Here is an 11,084-nt window from a genome sequence, read left to right as displayed (position 1 = left end):
CTGGTGTCACGGTATATACATATAAATAGATAACGGATTTCACTCTAGATTCAGAAGACTACCTAAAGCGGAATCCTCTTTGCAGAATGATCGTCAGTGGAGTACAGAAGACTACTCTTGCTTCCATCTGAAGGGGGAAGGGAGAGAGAAGGGGTAAGAACTGGAGAGTTCGTAGTAGGATTAGGGTTATTAGTTACGTTCATTAATTCTGTGTTGTTTAGCAGAAAAATAGCAGAATACAGAGAAGAATAAATAGAAGTTACAGATAAATAGAGAAAATAGAGAAAATAGAAAGTAGAACACAAACAAAAGAATACAAGAAAATAAAACACAGACACAAAGAATAGAATACAAACAAAAAAGTATACATTCATACAATAATCATAACAGAGAAAATGCACAACCAAGTATGATGTATGTCTAACCCTAGTGCAGGTAATGAACTCATTTGTCGGTTACATGCCCGCTCCTGACGTTACGCGGAGTCCTCTGACCAGGTAAGGCTTTCCTGTTGGCAATACCCATCGCAAGAGTCCTTTGACTTGCAGGGCGACACTAGCAACCCACTACAAGAGTCCTTTGACTTGTAGGGCGGAGCTAATTAACTTATATCTGCCCAACACACTCATTGTAAGAGTCCTTTGACTTACAGGAGCACACACACACTCACTGTAAGAGTCCTTTGACTTACAGGAGCATATGCTATTTATGTGTTTTCTCGATACCTCTGTAAGAGTCTTCTGACTTACAGAATAGTATTATAGCTAAGTATACCAGGAAAGCGCTCTCGGTGGTCGCACCACCATCTATCTGACTGCCTCAATGCAGCAGAGGAACACACAAATATCTCTGGAGTTGCCTTAATGCAACAAATAACCTTTCAAAAAGCCCTCTCACCCTGCCGTTTCACCCTCCACGATGGCGAATGCAATAGGCACAATGTTTTGGTTCTCGTCTTGTGCCACTGTAACTAAAAGTGCACCTTTATATTTTCTGTACAGGTGTGTGCCATCACCTACACCAATGGCTTGCAATATCTAAATGATGTAATACACGGATATAAGCTCCAAAAAATGCAATGGAGAACTCTTACACCTTGAACCTCCTCACTTTTATGATAAACCGGGAGCATTTTTATTTGAACACAAGACCTTGGCATCTTCGCAATCATTTCTTTCAACCATACTGGCAGAGTCTGGTAAGAAACTTTCCAATCACCGAAAAATTTTGCGATCCTGTTTTGCCAACCAAGTCTTGCGATAACTTATAGTGTAGTTGAACATGGATTAAATTTCTGCAATAATAAACTTCACCTTTATCAACGGGTGTGCTTCAACCAACGGCCTAATAGCATCTACAATTGTGTCTGAGTCTAACTTGGCATGATCTTGTGAAATCGTTCCCATAGTGCACGTGTGTTTGCCATTGTATCTCCTGATCTCCCAACAACTTTTCTTTTGAATCAAGCTAGCTTGGATGAGCCAGTCACATCCTGCACCATACCCTTTGTATTTTGAATAGAATGTCTGCGGTTTAGACTAATACACAGTGTAATCAACTCTTATAGAGATAGTGTAGCTTTTGATTGCGGATATCACCGATTCTCTAAAACCAAATTCCATTCCAACACTAACGTCACCATCTTCTGCCACAACATTGCCATCACCTACGACATGCGAACCACCGTTAGTCAGTCAAGACAAATAAAAGAAATGGTAGTGGTAACTTTAATTAATAAACATAACATACCCATATTTGCATACTCAGAAAATTCCAAGGCATGCATGGCTGCGAGATCCAAAGTTTGCATAAAAGATGGAATACCAAAGGGGTGCTAGTTTACAAGTGTATCTGCTTCATTTTGCACCGTCGGATTGCCTGCCTAGTCTTTGTCATCGACTTCTGTAATGATCCAACTTCCAATACATCATGATCATACCAAAAGTAAGGTGTTACTAACCTGTTTTTCTTTTTAACTATTTAATATTGATCCTTTAGTTCGATATCGCATTTCAATCTTTAAGAAAATGCCAAAAAATCTTTGTTTCCAATTTATTAAAAATCACATATAAAAAATCACCAAATAATGATAATCACATAATTACTAATAATAATAAATCTTATACAAGTAAATCAAAATAAAACTCAGATACAACACCTATCCCTTTGTATAAAATAAAGATCTTAAGCAATAAATGAGGAAATTCTATGAAAGTAACTTAACTCATAAATAAAGTTAAATAATCGCCCGCAACTTTAAATTGAGTCTTCGAACCTATGTTAATGAAAGGGTGGAAAATTTTGGGGTGAGAACAAACCACATGTTTTCAGCAGGACGAGAATATCATCAAAGCAAAGAAATACTTGCAAATAGAATTATTTTCATTATAAAACAGTTTATCCTTTAAATAACCTTTTGAAAAAGTTTGGTGAAAAAAACTTACTATGAAAGGTATTTAAAGAAATTCCTTTGATTTACAAATTAGTAAGATGAATAATTTAAAGAAACAAAAAGAACCAAAGACATGCCTAGTAACTTCCTATCCAACTTACCTCGCTCACTCCTATCCAAATAATACATACATTAGAATACTCAGGCAACACCTAGTCTACCTGCCTCAACTTTCATTACCACATACCAAAAACCACCCTCATCACGCCTCTACCAAAAAGGGTATCTCAGATAAACATACACATACAAGACAAACAAAGAAATCACAGGTAGAATTCAAGTACAGCAAGTAAAACAAGTAGCAGATAAACATGAATAAGCAATTAAGCTAACCAAAACAAGTGCACACTCAATCAAAACATACAAATGCATATGATGCATGCCTGTCATATGGCTGATGAGTCTCATCTTTCGATTATACAGCCAACCCGACATCTCCTGGTAGTTAACCATTGGACAGTCCCTCTATGTGTGCATTCCCAAGCTCAATAATAATATCCATGGAGTCAAACTCTAAGCTCAATAATATAATATTCCATGGAGTCAAACTCCAAGCTCAAATTATATAAATATGCATGCCCATGGAAAACCCGGGAAGTTAAAGTGCCCGCTCACATCTTGCAACAGAGGGTTAATAGAGTATCGAGTCTCAACCTGGAGCAAGTGGTGGCAAGTCACTGCGTCTACCCAGAAAAACTCGTATCTCAGATAATTCAAATAAATAAGCCATATGAATATTTCAATCATAATTCATCAATATCCACATCATTCTCAATCATGTCTCATTCATCATAAATCTTGTCATCAATAACATAACCATTATCATCAATCACAGTCATCACCCCACATCACTATAATTAACTAAAATCATCACCATACCTCAATTATACTTAATCATTATCCTCTCTCAACTTTGAAATTATCATCAGACCTCAATCAAAATCAATTGTCACTAATCACACCTCAATTTCAAATATAACCTTCAAATAACTCACTAAACTTACCTCCAAATCAACACTACACATTTTTCATCATATTCCTTAAAACAACTTTCTTCCTCTTAACTCTTATGTTCATTTTCATTAAAAACCTGAAACTCACTTTTCTATTCCCAAACCCTTAAATTTATACTCAATTTACTATTTTAAAGTCTTTGGCTAGTTAATCAATATCTTCTCATTATTAGAAATCAAATGAGTTTAAAACCACAAATTTACAAAATCATAAGAATCTGATTTTATTTAATAATCTTTAAAAGCATTCAAAACATACCTCGTTTATTAAAGTTACTCAAATAAAAACTATTTTTGAAATCACAAGCAAAACTCCTTCAAATTCTTAGAAAAATTCTGACAGCACCTCCTCTAGAAACTGGAGTTTGCCACCCATCACGGATCCCCTCCTTTTCAATCTCAACTTAACAAAATCAACATTATAAATTAACATTTCCAAATCCATTATTCAGAAATCAATAAAGAACCAATTTCAAGAAAAGTTCAAAATCAACATATTCAATCATTTTCGCAAGAAATTTCAAAAATTGACAAATCAATAATCAATTCAGCCACAACTTCAATCACAATAGAAAATCATTTCAATCACAGATATTAATTCATTTGCATTAATTCACTCAACTCATCAGGTATTCAACTCCAAATTATTTTAACTTTAAAACAATCCCCTACCTTGATGTCGTAATTAAGAGAAACTGAACGGAAGGCGGGGTCGTGATGTGACGATTGACTGAACTGCAACCAGCAATGCAGCAGCTTAATTCCTTCGAACAGAACTAGCAGCAGCTTCGGCATCTGCCTCTAATGGCAGCGGCAGCTGAATAACTCACAGTTACAACTTCATTTAACAAAAACACTTTAACGACAACCCTCAAACCAACAACGAAATAACTTAAAGAGAAATCAGGAATAAGGGTAAGGCTCACCAGAACAGCGGCAGCTCCATCATTGGTTTCCAGCGACAACAAAGCATCTTCTTTGGGTGTTAGAGGCGCAGCGGCGGCGGCGAGGATGAACGGCGACGAAACACCTTCCTCTCTCACCCACGAACTCCCTTTCTCTCACCCGCAAGCTCGACAACAACACCCATGGGAGCTCTGCGCGAAGCTGACGGCGACCCAGAGCTTCAGTGACGGTGATGGCTTCACGGACGGCGACTGGGTGCAACGATGACATGCGATTCCATCCTCCTTCATGGCTCTCTTTCTCGTTTCAATTCTAACCTTTGCGACGGCCTCTCTCTCTTTTGGACTTGGGCTCGACGGCGACTGCTACACAGCGATAGTAGTGCGCGACGGTGGAGGCAAGACCCTCCGGCGCCAGTGCGTCCTTCCTCTTTTCCCTCTCCTTCTCCATTTCCCCATCTTTTCCTTTTTCCTTTCCTGTTTCTCCTTTTTCTTTCTGCCTTTTCTTTCTTTTTCACTGTCTGTATGTGTTGGTGTTGTGTATGTGTTTGAGAAAAGGGGGGTAGGGTGAGTGGTGGTGAGTGTGGGTAGGGTTAGAGTGAAATTAGGGTTTATGATTTGAAAATTTAGGGTTTAATTTGGGGCAAATATAAAATTAGAGATTTTAGACAAATTGAAATTTGATAATTTTAATAAAATTAGGGTATTTGTATTAACTTGAAATCTAATTTAATCCTCAAAATTATTTCAAAATATTATTTATTGTATCAAAATATTAATTGGTTTGAAATCAAATTCCTCTAATTGAATTTATAAGATAATAAGATTTTTTATTCCCAAAACTTGAAATATTAAATCATAAAAATATCAATTATTTAAATTAAATCACATAAAAATTCTTGTCATCCATAACTACTAATTTTGTAATTTAAATCTAAAAAATAATTCAATAATTGTAAAATTAGATAAAATTTTAGTTAATTATCAAAATTTGATTTAATTAGTTTTAATAAAATAATTTCTGAAAATGAAATTTCTAATGAATAAATAAATTAAAATTAACTCATAATAATATTTTCTTTTTAAAAAAATTGGGTCTTACAATTTCGTAGTTGGCTTCGAAATTCTCTTCACTGTCGTTGTTATCTTCTTCCCAATTTATATCCTCGAACTCATCAATATTAACCTCCTCGCCAACCACGTCCAGCCCCGTATGCTGTTCAAACTCAACATACAGCTCTATCATTGGCACGTGAAATCGGGTTTGTTGATAAATATAGAACATCTGCTGCATACATGCGTTGTCAGTGATGAACATTATTTGAAACTGTATCAGCCTACCAAATACTTGTATAGGATTCTTGTATAAAATGTTGCTCACCCTCTTTGAAATGTGACTTTGTATATTCTCACAAGAATCATTTTGCAACTCTACAAAACTTATAGTACATGAAATAGTAAAGGAAAACGGATATTCACAAACAAAAATCACTCTTTTGTGTGTGTTTGGTATAATCTAATCGTTATAATATACTCACAAATTTGCAATACCTTTTATAACCTTAACTTCATTTAACCCAAATTTTTTGATACTATTAATTGTCAAAAAAACTCACAAGTATGAAAAAAAAGAAATGATGATGAAAAATACGAATGAACAAAAATAAATTGACAATAGTATTTATAGTTAAAACTCTCATTTATAATATTTTTTCTATATAAAACGCAAGCTATGTTTTACAATTTTTGAATAAAAAATATTAAAACATTGAAAACGCTTTACTCCTTAAAAAAAAAAAAAAGCATATGTAAAATGCAACCTATATTTTGTAGGTTGCAATTTTGAAAAATTGTGCAAAGGCCAAACGTGACCTGCGTTTTGACTTTAACATCGAATTAATATAATTATTTTACACATATCTATTTCAACATCAAACACCAGATTCCTTTTCATATAAAAAAAAAAACCAGCCTAACAAATTTGATATTTAATTTATAAGGTGAGCAAATGTCATGAGTTGGTGACATTGCGTATAAAACTACGATCACTGATGGTTAGTATTTACACGATTAAAAGAATTGATTTTACACGAAAGAGTAAGCAAGATATATAGACTATAGTAATAATCTATAATGATGCATTTCAAAATTATTAAAACAATTATATGATCATTTCAAAAAGCTATGAAATTTATCTTCACATGACTTTATTGGTGTGGTATATATGGCATTATGCAAGTATAAGTCGTTTTGCTATTGACAGTTGCCTTCCAATATAAATATTCTCAATAGATTTGGTATCTATTATCAATAATCTTGTTCCATTAATAGACATGAATGACTAGTCATGGTTGATAGCGCGAACATGGTCCATTTAAATAATGGAACCAAACAGTACTTTTTTTTCTTTTTACCTTATATGGTATCAATTACTATAATTGAAATATTTATTGTAATGTCAAAAGCCAAAATAGAATAACGAATGGAAAATGGATAGTGTTTGCGTGAAGTACTGAAGATTGGGACCACGCTAACACCAACTCAAAACAGCATTATATATAATATATATTCCCATACACTATCCGATCAAACGGCCAAACCAAATGATTTCCCAAAGTAATACTTCATATTTTTAATGGAAATTTTTATGCAGGTACTTACGAAATATTTAAATTGGTTCGTTTCCAATCAACTTTAAATTGGATATTTTAGTCTTCAGCAACCAAAACAACAGATATTTTAGTTATTCTAATAAATATTTCTTGTTCTAAGAAAATTTCATAATTATTTTCGTCAAACAGATTAACGAATTTTGTTGTCATTTTCAATATACGTATTAAACAAATAAATATTTATAATAAATTTTATTATAAAATATTTAACTTTTGAAATATATTTATATTGTTATAAGACAAATTGGGAAAGACCAATATGTTTAGAGATTTTTAGAACAATTAAAATTGTTAAAGATCAAAGTATTTTATCCAAACATTTTTTAAAAAACTAATTTTTGAATATTTACTCATTAAATTAATATAAATTTAGAGATATATACCGTGATCTTAGTAATAAGATTTCAATTTAATTTTTTTCCTGAGAGATATCTAGTAAATTAATAGATATGTTAGCCTCATAATAAAAGTATGTGAAAGTCTAGGGATAATATTTTTATTAAAATTTGGTCAATACTTAATTATTAAAAAAAAAATAAGTAATTCTATTATTAAATATTATTTTATATCATTAAAAATACTGATGTTAATTAATTAATGACTGTACATCACAAATTCTAATGACTTAGTATTCCTCTAAAAATACTCAACCAAAAATGAAATATATCACAACCCCCGGGTGCGGCAAAGTTAACATATAAATAAAAGTTTAATTGATGATATATACATGGTGGAGTGCTATTCATTAATTAGCGAACATGTTTAAATATCATTAGAAAAAGCTAATGATCTTACAAAACCATGATACAAAAAAAAGTTTTTTAAAAGATTATTATTATTTTCTTAACAAGTATGAACACTAAAGGAAAAGTTGTCAGCAAGTTGAATTTATAATAAGATTGTATCTATTATATATTGGGGATGTCTTTAGTGGCTAAGATTATAGTGGCAAAGAATGATTAAAATTTGACCCATCTATAAATACATGACATGTAAAAATTGAAGAGTAGCATGCAGGTTGGATTTAATTACCTTACATGTTAGGAATTACTGCAAGATAAAAAAGTGGGCTTTTTATGTGAAAAAAAATTATATTGAGTGGATAACATTAAAAACTAAAAAGAGCAATGTTAGAGACTAGTAACATTTATGATTGGTAGTCATTAACTAGCTATCAATGATGATTTGATGGTATAAGATTGGTGTAAAATTTCATTCAATGGCTCACCTTTTTCTGCTGGTTACATGCTGCCCAAAATGCAATAAAATTGCTGGCCCCTAGATTTTTCCAACTAAAAATTTATTAAATATTGGATCAATAAAAGCTCTTTAATTATTAATTTATTATCTATTATCTATTATATATTACTAATTTTACAACTAAAATATGTTACATATTACTCTCTTATTGTAATTGAAATTTATTTTTTTTCTTTAAAATTAGAGTATTCTCTCCTCTTAAAGATTCAATTATTTTAAAAAAATTAATATTTAAAGGAAGAGATATAAAATTAATTAATAGTTATATTGACAGTTATAAAATTAAATTAAAATTAATTTTTTTAAATAATTGAATCTTTATTCTAATTAATTAATTATTAATTACAATATTAGCATTTTTTTCAAATTATATATAATAAATATTTAAAGAAAGAAATATGAAATTATATATTAGAAAAATAAACGATAAAAATTTAAAATTAAAAAAATATACATATAATAATAATAATAATAATAATAATAATAATAACATATTTTTTATGTAAATAATATTACGAGATTATTTTTTTATTATATTTAATTATAAATTTAATGTATTTTATAGTTTTGTGAATTTATTTGAATTATATTATTTTATTAATTTAATTTGTTGTTGAACACAAATATAGAGAGTAATAGAAAATGAGAAGAAAAAAGAAAGAGAAAGATAAAGAAGAAGGAGAGAGGAAGAGAGTTTGTTAATTTTTAAAAAAATATTTTATTTTAATTGTAAGTTGTAACAAAAGAATATCTTGTGAAATTTTTTGGTTTGTCAAATTAGTAATATAAAATATAAATTATAAGTTATATATAGAGAGGAAGAATAGAGAAGGGGAGAAAGGTAGATAAGAGAATGGAAGAAGGAAGTTTATTAATTTTTAAAAAAATATTTTATCTCAATTTTAATAAAAAAAATGTTATGCGAGTTGTTAAACTAGTAATATAATATAAATATGTTTTAATTTTAATATTTTAATTTTAATTTTAATTAAAAAATGTGATATTGTATATTTTGATTTTATAAAATTAATAATATATAATAAATAATAGATAATAAATTAATAATTAGCGAGTTTTATTGACCCAAGATTGTAATGAGTTTTTAGTTTTTAGTGTTATCCACTCAAAAAATACTAATAAAATTTTTTTTCACATAAAAAGCCCACATAATATACACATAATTTTGGTAAACTCATTTTTTATTTTACTCATTCCTAGCATATAACGTGATCAAATCTACTAACAACCTACAAATTACTCTTTACATGTCATGTGTTTATAAGTTAGTTAAATCTTAGCCATTTTTAGCCACTATAACCTTAGCCACCAAAAATCTCTCCTTATATATTAGTAAATATTTTAGGTTATATTTTATTAATTATTAATAAAATACAAAGACGTTTAAAAATTGGATAATATAATAAAAAATGAAAATCTTTTAACTTAATTAATATACTAAAGTATTCATCTATGTATAGTCAAAAATTAAGAAGAATCTAAAAAAAATAATAAGCCAAATTAAATTAAACTAAGAATTTTATATTAACAAATAATATACAAAATTAATAATATATTAGTAAATATTTATAAAATAATTAAGAATATTATATTATCTTTTCCGTATGTATTATTGTGGCTAGAAGCGTTAAATTACTCAGAAGCTTAATAGGTACTTTAACTAATATTTTTAGAACATTTTTTGATTGAATCCAATTATTTTAAACTTGCATATATTAGTATTACATTGATGATGAATAATCTAGAAATAAATGAAACTTAGTAATAATTACCTGAGCTGACTTTCAGACAAACTAAAGTTGACTGTATGATTATTACCAAAAAAGCCGACTGCAGGATCCATGATGTATCTGCATGAATTGATGCACGTGCTGTCCTATCTTCTTCTTCAAGGGAACAAACAATGTATTCAAATTTAAGGACATATTCTTTCGGTTGATAATTTATTTTATTAACTTCTAATTTTTAGTTTATACTTTAGGAAGCTATTCTGGTATGGCAATGTACGTAACGAAATATGATATTCCTTTCATTTTGACTATAGAGATATAAGATAAATTAATGTGAACGGTCAAAATCTTAATAAACTACTTTGAGTGCACGTAAAAGTCAGGAGTTCATGGTAGATTTACAAGAGGTTTTATAGTTGACAAGTATATACACACACAATGTCCCTTCTATCCATGACCTATATGACTGATGTGAGATAAAAATGTGAATGGCTGAATGCATAATTTTTAAGTAAAGCCATTTTGTTGGGTAAACTAAACATATCATCATCATCATTATTAAAAAATTGTTTTCCATTTCACATACATCAATTTCCCTCTATCCCTCCTAACATCCTTCTTTGTTTCTTAAATTAATCAACAACTCATAAGTTTCACAATTAAAATCATACTACATTAAATTTAGTTGGTATTAGGAAAAAAATTAAACTAGAAGGAATCAATGATTAAACGAAAACCATTTGAATTCCAATTAATTGGATATAAATCAAAGCACTATCACTATTTTTAAAAATAAATATTTTTATAATTAAAAAATTAATTATAAAATAATTTATTTATAAGCTATTTTTAATACAAATCTTTATGTTTAAGGTCAATTATAAATTTGTATCTTTTTAATGTTTTTAAAAAATAACATACATATTTAAGTTTTGTACTATTTTAAATATTAAAAGATCAATCACTGACGTACATTATTAGTAAAATATATAACTTGTTACATTTTCATGTCGGTCTTGTAAATTTTTTGAAGG

The 11,084-nt window shown here is 29.6% G+C and overlaps 1 long non-coding RNA gene across 1 annotated transcript; it reads right to left on the bottom strand.

Moving 5' to 3' along the window:
• Nucleotides 1-249: 249 nt before the first annotated feature.
• LOC140183840 (uncharacterized) lies at nt 250-4,955 on the bottom strand. Its single transcript, XR_011880201.1, has 4 exons — nt 4,392-4,955; nt 4,138-4,282; nt 1,750-1,902; nt 250-1,666 (listed from the first exon to the last, which is right to left on the bottom strand). It is a non-coding gene; the product is annotated as an uncharacterized lncRNA (long non-coding RNA).
• Nucleotides 4,956-11,084: the final 6,129 nt, after the last annotated feature.

The sequence above is a fragment of the Arachis hypogaea genome, chromosome 3, assembly GCF_003086295.3.
Source record: "Arachis hypogaea cultivar Tifrunner chromosome 3, arahy.Tifrunner.gnm2.J5K5, whole genome shotgun sequence".
In the NCBI taxonomy this organism is placed as follows: Eukaryota; Viridiplantae; Streptophyta; class Magnoliopsida; order Fabales; family Fabaceae; genus Arachis; species Arachis hypogaea.
The sequence above is the reverse complement of the archived record's forward strand: the minus strand, read 5'-3'. Positions and strand labels throughout refer to the sequence as shown.